Genomic DNA, 16,094 nt, shown 5'->3' with positions numbered 1-16,094 from the left:
GCTTTCATTTATTCAATACGTGTGTGCATTATCTGCAGTTAAGAGTTAGTGAGGTATGAAGCACAAACATGTTTTGCTCCATATCAGAATATGAAAGCCAACAATTTAGACTTTAAAAAGAAATGTATTTTCCATAGCTTCGTACAGAGAGTATTTTCATATTGTAGTAACTATTGCCATTGAGAACAAATCAGGATAAGCTTTGTGTTATTACCAACTACCATTGACCCTTAAATAATGCAAGAGTTAGAGGCACCAACCCTCACACAAAAATCTGCATATAGCGTTTGACTCCCCCACAACTTAACTATTAATAGCCTACTATTGACTTACCAAGAACATAAACAGTTGATTAACATATATTTTGTATGTCATATGTATTATATATGGCATTCTTACAATGAAATAAACTAGAGAAAAAATGTTAAGAAAACCAAAAGGAAAATAAAACATAGTTGTTATTTATTAAGTGGAAGAGGATCATCTCATAAAACTCATCCTCAGCCAGGCGCAGTGGCTCACGCCTGTAATCCCAGCACTTTGGGAGTCTGGAACGGACAGATCAGTTGAGGTCAGGAGTTCCAGACTAGCCTGGCCAATATGTTGAAACCCCTTCTCTACTAAAATACAAAAAGCCAGGCTTGGTTTGCAGGCGCCTGTAGTCCCAGTTACTAGGGATGCAGAGGCAGGAGAATCGCTTGAACCTGGGAGGTGGAGATTGCAGTGAGCTGAGATCCCGTCACTGCACTCCAGCCTGGGCAGCAACAAAGTGAGGCTCCCACTCAGAGAAAGAAAAAAAAAAAAGACTTTTTCTTCCTGTTGAGTAGGCTGAAGAGGAAGAAGGGAAGGAGGAAGGGGAGGAGGAGGGGTGTCTCGGGGTGGCAGAGGTGGAAGAAAACCTGTGTATAAATGGATCCATGCAGTTCAAACCCGTGTTGGTCAAGGATCAACTGTACTCTAGGAGAGTAGAAGTTGGAACTTTCATTCAGGCCATACTGAACTCGAAATACCATTTGACCCAGCAATCCCATTACTGGGTATATACCCAAAGGATTATAAATCATGCTGCTATAAATACACATGCACACATATGTTTATTGCAGCACTATTCACAATAGCAAAGACTTAGAACCAACCCAAATGTCCAACAATGATAGACTGGATTAAGAAAATGTGGCACATATACACTGTGGAATACTATGCAGCCATAAAAAAGGATGAGTTCATGTCCTTTGTAGGGACATGGATGAAGCCGGAAACCATCATTCTCAGCAAACTATCGCAAGGACAAAAAACGAAACACCGCATGTTCTCACTCATAGGTGGGAACTGAACAATGAGAACACTTGGACACGGGAAGGGGAACATCACACACCGGGGCCTGTTGTGGGGTGGGGGGAAGGGGGAGGGATAGCATTAGGAGATATACCTAATGTTAAATGACGAGTTAATGGATGCAGCACACCAACATGGCACATGTATACATATGTAAATAACCTGCACGTTGTGCACACGTACCCTAAAACTTAAAGTATAATAAAAAAAAAAAAAGGGAAAAGAAAAGGAAAAGGTTGGGGGAAAGGTCTGCAATTCTATTTTGGATGTTGAGGAGAAGATGAGTGGGACAGCTGCAGCTTGCTCACTTTAGAGGGTTGGCACAGTTGTGCACTGCTTTGCCAAGAAGAACATGCACAAGGGATAGCTAACAGGCAAAGTAGACCTGGAATAAGGGATGAGGGCTTGGAGTGGAAATGGCCTATAAAGTCACAGTCTTCCCAGGGACTGGTCCATGAGGCCAGAAGTCAGGTAGTTTTGCCCTTATTTTATTTTTTATTTTTTAAAAATTTATTTGTATAGACTTAGAAGGTGCAGTGCAGTTTTGTTACATGCATATATTGCCCTGTGCTGAAATCTGTGCTTTTAGTATAACTATCACTCAACTTAAAAAAAAATACTATCTGGGTAGAAAACTGATTTTTTCCATTATTCTTGTTATATCCAAAAGCTCTGGTTTTAGTGACTATTCTATTAGTGTTTTTAAATGTCTCTTGGTCAAACATACAGTTTTCCTTAATACAAATACTTTGTTACACATTAATTATGCAGATATCCACTGGAAAAATGACCATACTTTGTATCCTTCCGGCCTTGTCACTGTTGTTGGCATTATTCTAAGTCTTGCCATGAATACAGAACACCCACTGCTGTCATTTTTCAGTAAGCATTGCCATGTTTTTCTTGTCTCATATTGGCTTCCAGTGGGTTCTGATATGATTTCTTCTGCTCTGGATTCTTATCAGTATCTTGCTACCTCATTAGCAAGCATTGTTTAACAGAAACACCTGAGCCGACATGATGCTACCTTGCTCAGCCTTTTGCCTTTCTTTGGGACTGTCCAACTTAGCCTCCTTTCTCTTTGCTACAAGAAGACTGTCAGCCCTTTGTGAGCTGATAATTAATAATCAATTAAGGTTTGATAATAAAATTGCACTATATTGTACTTTGGCACCTGAAGAAATTTATTTTCATAACACCAGGAGAAGCTCGTCACCAATTATAATGACAGTAGGTTCACAGTCTATGATTTTTTTCTTTCATATAAAATGTGTGTACCAGGAAATAATAAGAGGTATATAAAAGAAGTGTCACGTAGCTATAATACATTGATTAATATTTGTTGCCACATTAAGTGGGCTTGGGATCCTTACAAGAAAGGTGCTATTTAAGCATAAAATATTGGTGGTGTGTCTGTACTCGCATAGCTTATAAATTATATCTTGAGAGTTCACAGACACAAAGCAAGTTTTTACCATTGTCAGCAAGCAAAGCCAATGTAGCTGTTGGAAAGGGAGCCTCCTGCATCATCAAAACAATTCCCAGCTGAGCCCTGATCACCTTATCACTACCATAAGTGATGGTCGATGGTAGTTCAGGTATAAAGAACACAGCTCATTTCCAGGTGCCAGGCTGAACCTGATATGGTAACAGGGAAAAGATCTTCTAACTCATAAACACAGGAAGCTAGATATAAATAAGTATTATGGCAAATAACTCTGATATAACAAAATGTAGTATCTTCTGAAAAAAAAAAACAAAAAAAAAAAACAGCATGTGTGGAAACAATGTATTTTCCTCCAAAACTGCAGGTTGTTATATGCCAGTTGGCAAGTTGAATAAGATATTCAGGTAAAACACTAGAATGTGAGATTATACATTTGTATACAAAAGTTTTTGCCAAAATCTTATATGTAAATTTATTCATCTCTGTGCAGTTCTTAAAGTAGTAGATTCCTAATAAATGTCAATTGAATGAACCATATATCCTGGTGAGTATATGCAAATGCCACAAACTGCCAATTAAATTTAATCTGGTATTTTACCTTGCATTGCATTTGTGCTAAAACTATTCCCCATTAATTGGATTCTTTATATGTGAGGTATGTTAATCTGACTGATACAAACAACTTGTTTTGTGGTGTTCTAATCATTTTATTCAAATTAAAATGGGGATTTGTTTAGTGAACAAGTTAAGAACACTATGGTGGAGGAACTCTACTTAGATTTGTGTTTCATTAGATCATTAGTACAGAATTAAACAGTTTATCTAAAGCATGCTTACATGCCTAGTGTATACTTAGCCCTCAACAAATGTTAATAGCTCTTGTTTTCCCACTGAGTGTAAGGGCACCTTTGAAACATTCTGAATTTTGCAGTTTGCCAATGTATTTATTAGATACTTCATGTCATATGATCTATACAACTTTTCTTATAGCTTCAACTGCTAATTTGGGGTTCCTCTCAGTTCCCTAAAAAATCAGAACATCCTTAGGTCAGAACTTAAATGGCATTGCTAATTAGAGCATGAGTGCCATCTAGTGGTATACCTGGCTAACTACAGGCTTATTGGTGAACAACAAAAAAAAATAGGTGGTGAAAATGTTCTGCTTCTTCATTATAATGCAGTCTCTTGGAGTTAGTCTCAGACAAACAAATGAGACATCCTATATATACGCTACTCAGCCAATAAAAATTTAAACACAAAGTATATCCGATTGAGGGGTGGAAGAATTTAGTTCCTGGTCCACAGGAGGCATACAGTCTAGTTCTACACATAAAGATCTACACAAAATGTTTTAAGCTGGATTCTAAGTACATTTTGGAAATATTGTAGATGAGACCAGGAATGGCTAATATATAAAGGTGAGAATCATATTTGATAGCAATATTTTTGAAGGATGATTATTTTGATGGAGGGTCAAATATCAAAGACAAGTCAAGTTAACGTACCTGACAGACTTGGGAGACAGGGTAGAGATGGGAAATGATCAAGATGCAACATACATATGGCCATTCTTTAAAACCATAAAGAACAAATTAGACTAATTCTAAGAAACCATTAGATATTTTTATCCCATACTGAGAAGAATGGTATGTAAACAGTGACAATACAGAGAAATACCTGGTCATGAACAAATGAATCTTAGGTTTTGTTTCTTTATGGAAACAACTTTATATACAAAGGTCTTGGTGAGAGAGTGCTACATAAAAGAGAAATTAGACATCTGTAAAGGTAAGTGAATTAAAACTGATAGAGATCCTGAGACTTAAAATATATCCAAGAAAAAAAAATAGAAATGCATATCTAAAGGAATCTACTGGATGAAAACTAAGTCAACTTTACTTTTAAATTAGTAAGATTTCAACTTTTACTTCTATTTTCTAAAATCTTAATTAACTGCAAATGTTTATGGTTTGCATAAATGGTTGGACCAAAATGTCAAAAAGGGTGAGCATAAATTCCACCTGCAGGAGATTAGATATTTGCAGCTTCTGTAAGTAAGAGTTGGTACTGTGACCACCAAAAGCTTGACCACCACTGTTGAATTAGAGCTCCTCTCTCATACTTCTTAATGGTTTTGGTTGCTGATGTTATCGAGACATCCAAAAGTAGACTATGTTCTTTAGTGTTGTTTACTGAAGCAGCTGTTAAATTAATTAAGTTGGTATATTTTCCAAGTCTGATTAAGATATGTTTACTTCTGATTTCACAAAACAGCTGTGATATGAGTACTAAGACACATCTTCTAAGAAACTCAAAATATAATTAAAATCATGTTTTGTCCAGTTCAAGTAAAAGTTTACTTTTGCTTCTTCATATGTTACTTTGCACTTATAGGGAATACTGGCATATATTGAAAATGCAAGATTTTGATTCCTTTAATTTTTATCTTGGTACTTACCCATTCACCATTATTGGTAACACATTAACATAGAGGATTAAAACATCAAAACAGACAATGCAAATGCTAAAAGAAGCTCCAGTAGGCAAGGCAGATGATCCAAGAAAGATGATTGATCTAGACATGAATTCACCATTGGTCTGCTTCCCTACATTTATGCTATGATTTGATGGAACATAATAATAGTTATGATCTGTTAACTAGAACCTAGAACCTTATCTGGGTCAAATGAAGGGAAAGAGAAAGGAGGGCATGATTTAAATAAAAGTCTGTAACACAAATAAGGCAAAAGCTCAGAGACACCTCAACTGCTACAGATGTGCTGCATCTGCTTGCTTGCCCATTGGGGACGATGAGATAAAGAGATTAAGACATTTACACAAAGATGGCTAGACAACAAGATCAGATCAGCAACATGACAGCTAGGTTGAGGTGTCATAACCATAGCATAGAGAAAGTGACCTACTGAACCACTTAACTCACTTACAAACAATGTTTTAATTAACTTAATGTACAAATGATATTTTATCAGGGTACAGGATGAGCTGGTTAATTCAAAAATGTCATTAACATCAAACAGAGAAAGCCAGTGATCTTTTAATAATGCCATTTTATTAAGTAAACAGCACTGGAATTTAATAATGGGGCATACATACTTTTATATCTTTTAAAGACAAATCTTACATCAAAACAACTATAACTTAAAATCCCATTTTCACATGTCAATAGTAGAAAATCTTGGTCATGATATGTGAAAAGATTTGATGTTTACTTGGAAAACACAAGGTAGTTTGTTTCTTTTTAGTGGAACTCTAACAAGGAGTTTCGTTTGTTTGTTTCTTATTTTAAGCACTGTTGTTTTTCTAATTCCAGACATTGACCTGCTTAAACCTGAACACTGTGGATATAAAAGGATACATAAGAGTACCTGATCTATAGAGCCCTTACTCTCCAAGCAGAAAATTGTAAAAATATACAGTACATAAGTTAACTCCATAACAGCAAAATTCTAGAGAAAGATGAGTCAGATAGACTAACAGTTTGTCTATTACATATATAGATATTAATAGGGAATATATAATTGTATATTATTACACATTAGAACATTAAAAGTCATAAAAGACATGAGAATAAATATAGTCACTCTTTCTGGGTCCTGAATGAAGTGTAGCCAGGTAACCTAGTCACCCCCAAATAATGACTGAAGTCAACATTTTAAATTTGAACTGACAGAAATAGACTCTACTATTTTTAATTAAACAGATTCAACATTACCTTTCTCTCCCTCTAAATTATCAGATAACTGCAAGGAAAAGTGCTATTACATTATCTACTTGTTTCAAAAATATATTCACACCATATTCTTGTGATAATATTGCTCTCCTTATAAAAAGCAAAAACATTAAAAGCTTTTATTTAGTTCTTGCTTAAGAAAGGAGAAATATTTAGTCCATTTACATCACGTAAAAGGTAAATTTTCTTGTTCGTGTCAATGGTAAGAGGGCACCACGAATCATGTGACCGATAGCATTTCCTTCTTTACATTGGCTGCTAACAACGTTAATGGCAGACCTAGCACCATTTGTAACAAAAACATCAATGCAGTTTTCTCTATAAACCTCATTTCTGGCTTCATCTTATCTCTCCTCCTATCACTTTACCGTTTGTCTTGATCTCACTGACCTACATTTTTTATTCATTTTTTTAAACTGAATAGATTTTTATAAGCCAACTTACATCCTTTCTAGAGCAAAGCTAGTTGAAAGAAATTATGTGATATGACTCAAAATGCCCAAATTATCGGATCATGGGTAACATAGAATGGTGTTCTAAGAAGGGAAGAGAACTTTCAGAAAGCTTTCTACACTCCCGACCCCTCTTTCAGGCTGCATGTGCTCAATTATACACTTTTAAAGGCAAAAACCTCATCGAACAATAAAATGAATGCGTTAGAGCTCCTACACTTTGAATTTATTTTGTGATGTATTTAATGTGGTTATAAAAGTCCTGATAGTTCTCTCTGTGAACCGACAGGCTGACAGAGGAGAAGAGCCCCAGTGGGACAGAGAAAAAGGCACGGAAGCGGAATCTGCACCACGATCCCTCAGTTAACACATAAAGAAGATAACCTAATTACTGGAAAGCAGGAACACGAAAATAAAAAGTATGGAAGGGTGGAGAGGCATTAAATGCACACAAATTTGTCTTTGCTATAGAACAAGCAATCAGCCTAGATCCTGAGGGTAGCGATTAAAAGCAGAGACTGGGTGTTTGTACATCATTGGATGAATGAGAAGCAGCCAAGAAACAGGAAAAGACTAATTTTAACTACCAGAAAAACTGCAAGAGAAAGAACACAGAGCTAGTGGTAGATGGCTTCCAGCTACAGGCTGCATGGCACTGTATTCTCCTTGCCAATTAGAGCCAGTCAGACCCCATCGGGGGATTCAGTGAGCAGAAGAATCAGCGTCAGTCCAGGGTCAGGCTGCTCTCAAACACACATGAAAAACGGACACCAACGGACACGGGGTGCGACCCTAGACTCCCATAGAGTTTCTTATACAGACACAGAAATAGAAAGCAGTACATGGGATTTCCTTTCCATTAAATACAGGTGCAAACCACATTCTCTATGGAAATATATTGCAAAGGAAATGTCATCTAATTTATTTAACAAATACCCAATTACCATCAACCCAATCGTGGGAATTGGAGAACGACTCAAAGACTGAGAGGAAAAAAAAAAAAAGAGTAGAGAGGAGGACTGGCAGAACAATGGCACTAAAGCTGCCACACTGTGGATTTACTACCTGTGTTATTTTTCCAATTACAGCCATTGTAATATAAAAATTCAGAAAAAAAAGGTTGCTGAGACCATTCCTTCGCTTTTTTTAAGAACTGACTCAACACCCCAAATCAAAGAGAAATATAAACAGGCAGAGCTTGATAGTCCTTAGATGAAACTCGTAAGTGCAGAAACAAAAGAGAAGTGCTTCCCATTCAGGACTTAAGAAAATTCTGCAAAGTGAAAAAGTCCACTCTCAAACCGACCTAAGTGAACGCGTCAGTCTGTGCTGCTGCTGTCAGAGGTGTGAGCCGGGGACTACAGGAATCAATCAGAGAGAAGATAGGAGAGGAGGAAGGGACTCTCGCCTGGATCTCCCATGCCATCTCCAGCCAGCATGTTTGCTTTGTAATCTATGAATGTTAAATACGGAGGGGTTGCAGAGCAGAAAGGCTGGGGGAAGGGGGACAAGTCCTCTGTACTTAGCAGGGAAGGAAAATGCCGGTTGACTAGTGAGATGAGTGGAGAAACACAGAGAACCCTCCTGGAGGCACACAGTTCGTTAAGCCTCGGGACATGCTCAATGAACCTTTGCAGCAAGAGGCAGTGAGGCGCTGGACGCGGGCACCGGTGACAGTGCGGGCGGGCAGGGAGGGGCGAGGGGCCGCCCCGGGAGGACACAGCCAGTCAGAGGCGCGGGGCGCGGGGCGCGCAGACTCATTGGAGGAAAACACGCCAGCCCCAAACACACCAGCCGCAGAAGGCGCCGCACCTACTTCCCAATATAACCAACTACGGCGTGGGGGAGCGGAACTGTGAGAAGGCGGCAGCCAAAGTGCCATTAAAACTCAGGGCAGAGAGGATGCGTTACCTGGGTCCCCTATGCTGCGGGAGGCACAGCAAGCTGGAGGATTCCCTCTGAATGATTAAGAACTCCGCAATTCGCCTCTGCCACAGGCTGCAAAGGACCCCAGGAACCGCTCTCTCTGAACTGTGCTGACGGGCAGGAGGATGGGAGACAGGAATTGAGAGTCACAGAGGAAGGACAGTGGAGTCTGGCATCTTATTGGTAAGTGGCTGACATTCCTTTGCCAGTGACTGCGTTCTGTGATTGTGCACTTCATCTCCCAGCCACTTAGGATTTTTGACACACTCTCTTCTGCAAAGCCATCCTTTCTTGCCATGTTGCCAGAATGTAAAAACTGTAAGATGAAGCTTTTTTAAATAAAAGAAAGAAAACACGATTTTATTTTCCGCTGGGATTTTATGGCAAAAAGTTGAAACAAGAGTAAATATAACCTATTTGTATATCTCCTGATGCCACCCGAAATAAGAGTAAACAATTCCTACACGCAAATTGTAAGGCAATAAATGCCAGGATAAAGTGAGGATGTTTCTACAAAAGAAACTAAATGTTCGGAAAATAGGATGCTGTTCTCAGGTACTGAATGTATGCCTTATGTTTGAGCAATGAGTTTCTGAGACTAAATAATTGGGCATCTGGCATTGCAATAACTTGTTAAAATTCAGTAGGGATGCTGTATAAGTGGAGTTCTACAAAGTTCGTGAGACTGAGAAAAACTGTATCTTGGATTACGCTGAGCTTTTTTCTAAAGGTTGTATAGGATTGTGATAGATTAAAAAATTATGTTCAGAAATCCTTACCATGTTTTGTGTGGACATATATGGAAGAGAATATCAATTTGCACATACATAAACCTGATGTACTATAAGCTGAGAATTACTCTGATGACCTGAACAATAAGTTGTTTCAACTACATTTATTTGCGAAAGAACCAGAATCCACTAAATATTTTAGAATTATATTACTTTTAAATCTAGAACCGTTCTCCCAAGAATACAATTTCATGTGGTAATTTAAATGCAGGTGAGAAGCAAAAAACTTTTAAACTGTTGTATGTTCAACGCCTTACCTACATTTAATTCATTTGTTTCTTAATTTAAAAGAGAAAATCATTTAGAGGGTCAATACTTCTACTTTGATTCTCAATTTCGACTGTGGAAATAAGGATGAAAGAAGTAGATGTTCATTAGAATACTAGCATTTAAAAATATAGACAACTAGTCAAATTTAAAAATTAATGCAGATATCATTGATTACTGTTGAATTGCAACAGAACTACAGAAGTACTTATGACCATTACAGGCAGCTTAAAGGAGTTCATTATGATTAATATTATGACTCTAAGTATTTTAAAAAATAATGATTAGGTCATTAACTGTTTTTGAAAATGCCTGTAGTCAATTTTGGGCAATTTTCATGGTTGCTTGCATGTTCTCCTATTTCATGCTGAAATTATTCTAAGTTATGTGGGGACTAGTATGCTGAGTCTTAAACTTAACAGGCATAAGTTTACTCTGACTCTAATAGAAAAGAGGTATGACTAAGAATATGTCATATAAAACTAATGATAACAAATTAAAGATATTACATACAAAGATCATTTAAGTCTATTAAAGGGAAAAAAGCAAAAAAAAAAAAGTTAAAGTTACAAAAAGGGAAATGCAATATAAAGAATAGAATTTTAAAAATAGCTGGAGTGTGAGGGAATAATATTAAAGCCTATCTGAAAATAGAAAGTCAGTGAAATGATTATTACAAGTGCCAGTGTTTTTGCTTAGGAATTGGTGTATCCTTTAAATTATTTAAAACTTCTGAAAATTGAGAAAGGAGGAGAAAAACTGCTAATTTTAATTTCTTTCTGATTCCATAGACAACTAAACAGAAAGTTAGATTCTCAAAAGTTAGATAAAAATATAATCCCATAAATTAACTAAATGCCAGACTTTGTCTATAAGTTGTGAGGCACATGTACACCAGGGTGCTTTTGGAAATACATCAAAAAAGCTACAGTTGTAGAATTTTTAAGTGAATGGCTGAAATACTTGAATGTTTCTCAAGGTGAGCAGTTAGTACTTCAAGTATTAGGTGGTCTGAAACAATTCTTAGTCAGGGAGCCAAACTGAAATCAGATCATGAATCTATACATAGAATATGTTTATGTAAGATGAATCATTAAAATTAGTAGCTTGTGAAAATTTACTTCAATCTTATGTGTCCAATTAAGTAGCACTATCTGTTAGAAATGTACCAGGTTTGGCTAATATGTATTTCTTTAAATGTCTCTTTTACTTTGCAGTTTAGAAAATTTTGACCACTTTCAGGGTAGAGGTACAAGTGTGATTGTCTGTCACAACTGACTTAGCAATATGGACCAGAGGGTGTCAGTAAAGGGCAAAGGGCCCGCACAGTCTGGCCAAAGCGTTTTGGAGTTTGTCTTACTTCTAGACAAAATAAAGGCATAATTTATGAAGATTAAAATAAAAATGATGAAAAGTTCTCTAGATGGCTGTAATACTGTGAATATGATTTGACTGTAGAGAGTTTGATTGGCTAAAACAAAGTTATAGCAGAGTTCAGTGTCTCCTTCATCTGTCAAAAACTAATCCAGAATTTTATGAGGCTCAGATATTTATTTACAATATTGTAATTTGCTGAATCCATTCTTTCTCACGTATCTTGTTTACCTATTGTCTTTGAACTTTCTTTTCAAATATGGGTTTTTAAATTTTTACTAAGTTGTTGGAAATTTATTTCTCTTACTTTAAATAATAAATTCATACATTCATGTAGTTTGTTTTCTTGAAATTCTGACTCCAGGAGTTGATTTTATTCTCTCTTTCTTCTTTCTGACAATCCAAGCATAAAGTAAGAGAGTAATGCGTTTCTCACAAGATATTAAGAACAGTGTTGTAAGGCTGTGCTAACATGTTACATGAACTTCTTAACACTTTATAGCAGGAAAGAGACTGGTCGGAAGCTCAAAGCAGTAGAATCACTGCAGAGGTCTATTTTCTGACCATTTGTAATCAATAACTCCACATTAGAGGCAGGTACATTTTAAAAAGTAATGAAGTATATAAAACTCCTAATGCTTAAGATTTAAGATTAAAAACTATTATGAACTATGTTCCATCTCCTTACCCACTCAAGTAAGATATCTTTCCTATTTTATGATTTTTGGAGATTCAAATGTGTATTGTTAGAAGGGTTCTAATAAACTGAATATTATTAGTTTATATTTTTTCAAGACACTTAAACAGCTTTTTAGTTAATTATTTTATTTAAATTGAATGACACAAAATATAGTGTTTTAATACAGTGGCTATAAAAGCAATTTTTAAAGGGAAACATATATTTGCTTTTTTAGAAAATTGGTTTTACAATGGATTTCTTTCATCAAAATTATTTTGAAGTATTGAATTGAATCCCAAGAACTTGACACAACACTGTATAACTTCAGTTATGTTTTACCTGTTATAAATATTTGCATCAGCTAATTGTAGATAATTTTATGTCTATTAATCCCCATACATTAAAACACAGGTCTTTAGTTTTATATCCCAGAGTAGTGCATATTATATTTTTGACATTACACCCTCCTCAAACACAAGCTCATAAGTGTTACAAAGCTGTTCAAAGTATGGTAGTTTCTCTTTTCTCCAGTGCAGGGAACTGGGAACTTTCCAGAGAGGCCACCGAGTAATTCTGAAAAATAAATCAAGATTGTCTGTTTTATGGAAATAAAAAAAAGAATCTGTCATTTTTAATCTAATATAAAATAGTGTGAGATCTATCATTCGTGAGAATCTTAAGAAATTACAGTCATTTTCATTTCCCATGTATTTCTTAAGCTAGAATTTCTTGTGATCACTGCCATTTTTAAACATTTCAAAAAATGTTTCATTAGATACATTTTGAAACATAGGTGTAAAGTTGATTTTTCTTTTTTTCGAAGTGGTTCTTAAAAACTCATAATGATCTAAATAACTTGTTGCCCAATGGCTACCACTTTTTATTTATTTATTTATTTTCACAAATGACCTTCTCATAACAGATCTGACAGGACTCACCTATTTCCTCTTATGCCAGTCATGTTTCCAAATATTTCTCACACTCAATTTACATAGAGCGGAGATCTAGATAAAAAGCAAGAAGCCAATACATTTTATGAGTTTGCTATGAAAAATATTGTGATAGTATCTTTACTAGAAAATATGGAGCCAATTAAAGGTAAAGTGACTAAACTGAACAGTATCCAAATAAGCAATTGCATTTTAGGCAAGGAATATTTCATTTATCTGAATGATCAAAAATTCTCTTTCATAACCATTGACTGGAAAAGTGTAATTATATATTTAAACATTTTGTGAAGGGAGTAGAGATGTTCTTCATCCCATTCTTATAGCTGCTAACAACTCAGAAAGGAGAACATCTCATCTTCCATTACTATCCAGTAGTAAATGTAGCATATGTTTAGGAAGAGAAATGTTGCTGATTATATAGGTGATAAAAAATTGATTGAAATTCTCTTCCTTTTGTGAGTTATAATATTGGCAGAAGCATTCATCATGAGGCTAAAAATACTGAGATGTTCTCATCGAGAGATATTATAATGATAGTAATAAAGTATCTGGAGCTGCAACCAGGTCTATTAATGTAGTTTTACAAATATGTCATTAGTTGCAGGAGTTTGTATTTATCATATAAATAGTAGAGAAATGGGATGTTGATTTTGTGAGAAATTTACGTTTAAGTATATAAAGTTTTATCTTTATTTTCTTAAATAATTAATGTTATACTTAGAAGTATTAAGGATTTTTTTCTGAAATTAAATGAAATATAAAGGCAATATTCAAGAATTTAGAACAACTGTTTTAATTCACCTAGGTTCTCCCATTTCAGTTACATGCAAGAACTTACTTTCAATTATGCAATATTTGTTGAGATACTATTGTTCTTCAGCCTTTAAATGTATTAAACTAGACAAAATCCCTGATGATTAAAAGTAATATTATTGGAAGTTACAGGTGAGTGACAACAAGAATTTTTAAAAGAATTATTGTTTTCTAAAAATACATTTTTATTTAATTGGCAGTTTCATGATCATTAAATATGATAGGAATTCCTGGGCACTGGAACAGATTGACCCCAAATATATCTGAAAACATTGTGAAAAGTCGCATGTTTAATCTGTTAGGTATTGTATTTTGCCTTATTTTGTTATTTTAAAATCTTCTTCTTCTTATTCTTTTCTAAAAGATGTAGACTGGCTTAATATTATCTCCCATATAGCAAAAATTATTAAAACAACTTGTTAGTGACCACTATTTCTTTTCTAATTTTGTATTTTCAATGATAAGAATTTCAAAAGTTATGGCATTGATAAGAGAATTGAAACTCTAAGCTTCATAATTCTATTTAATACTCTCTTCCTCCTTTTGTGATGCTGTTATTCTAATGTGTGAGCTGGTGAATGAGAGTTCATGCTAAAATAACCGTATCATTCAAATTCAGCACAAATCTCATGATTTATTGATGATTAATTGCAGAACCGTTAGGAAACAGTGACAGAATAAATACTATTTAATATTGGAAGGGGCCGTGCGAGCTCATATTTTTACCTATTCATAATAAACAAAGTTTCTTCACTAATAAACAAGAGTATAAAAAGGTGAAGTGATGTGTTCAACATTGCAAGTAATGCAAAAGATGGAATTAGAACCCACATCTCTTAAATTTCAAGATCAGAGCTTTTTATAGCTCATACTTCATTTTATACTGTGGACATCTTGATTATTTTTGTATCTATTCAAATCAAATCCTTATATTAGAATATAAGTATATGTAATTTCCTTGTTGCCCCTGATTATCTGTAAAACATTGTCTTTTAACATTAGAAATTTAAGATCCAACTGTATTAACTCACTGGAAACCGCTATACCCACATTCTCTTAACCAACAACTATAGAACTAAACTGCTAGATGTGAACTTTTTCACAATGAACTTGGTATGCACTCAACAGCTACATCAAATGACAGAAGTGTTTTGTGTTTTTTTTTTTGACAGTTTTAATTAGGAAACTTGGGAACCTTTTAGAGTATTATAATTAAGTAGAAAAAAGGATTTAAGTGATTTTATTCCATGACATATGTATAAGGGAACATCCATTTGCCCTATAATACTTTTTGATTTTTCCCAGACTGGCAGGTTTTCTTCTTTTCCTAGTAATAAATGTTTAATGGAAGCCCTAAATCAAATGGAAACTAAACAAGAAATGTAGATGAGAGTGTATTTCTGTGTTTGACAAATTTTGGGTAAAATTTAATTCATGGGCTTTTTAAAGGTAGTAGCGATTTTAGATCATTTGATAATAAAGCAGAGAATATATCTCTTGAAATATGCACTACTCTTCTGTGTTTTAAAGTTCAAATGTCAACTTGTATAAAAATTCAAGTTTTTCTGTTACAAGATTAAAGGAGGTTAATAGAGAACAAATTTGAAACTGTAATAGTATTTAATCGTCGTTGTATCTGAACCAAAGTTTACCTATGCTCAATTTTAATAATGTCATATAAATTATTTGAGAATGAATGTATACACTAAAAATTCCTCAGTAGAACTGAATATGATAAAACATAAAATTACCATAGCGCAATTGAGTGGAAGGCGGTTTAAATATTGCTGAATTTCTGGTATTACATTGCTTTTACAGATGCCTTCTCCTGATGCTTTAATTGTCAAATTATGACAAGCAATTTATGTGTTTGGCGGAATGAATTCAAGTTTTAAGACTCTTTTTCTTTAAACACTGAATATTTAAAGATGGCGCAATAAGTGTAGTGTAGTAGAGATGAGCTAAAAGACTGTGACTAAAAAGGTTAATATTTTATCTGAAGTCTTTTATATCCTAAGTATATAACCCCAATTTGCAAATAAAATAAATAAAACATAAAACATTTCCTTGAAGCCCAATGAATAGTCATTTTAGTTCTTTGAATTTTTACTTTCCTTAGGTATTTATTTTCCTAAAACTTACATTCAATTCTTTAACATTTTCAAATAACAGTAATCTTAGTAAGAAGGAGTAGTTATCTGAGATTGAAGTTAAATGATCCAGAATTGATTTTATGAAAATTATTCATATTAACTGTTTTAAAAATATATGACTGTGTTTGTTTGTTTCTCATTCTTTAATGTGGTCTT

This window comes from Pongo abelii, chromosome 18, assembly GCF_028885655.2.
Source record: "Pongo abelii isolate AG06213 chromosome 18, NHGRI_mPonAbe1-v2.0_pri, whole genome shotgun sequence".
In the NCBI taxonomy this organism is placed as follows: domain Eukaryota; kingdom Metazoa; phylum Chordata; class Mammalia; order Primates; family Hominidae; genus Pongo; species Pongo abelii.
This window is presented reverse-complemented; position numbering follows the sequence as displayed.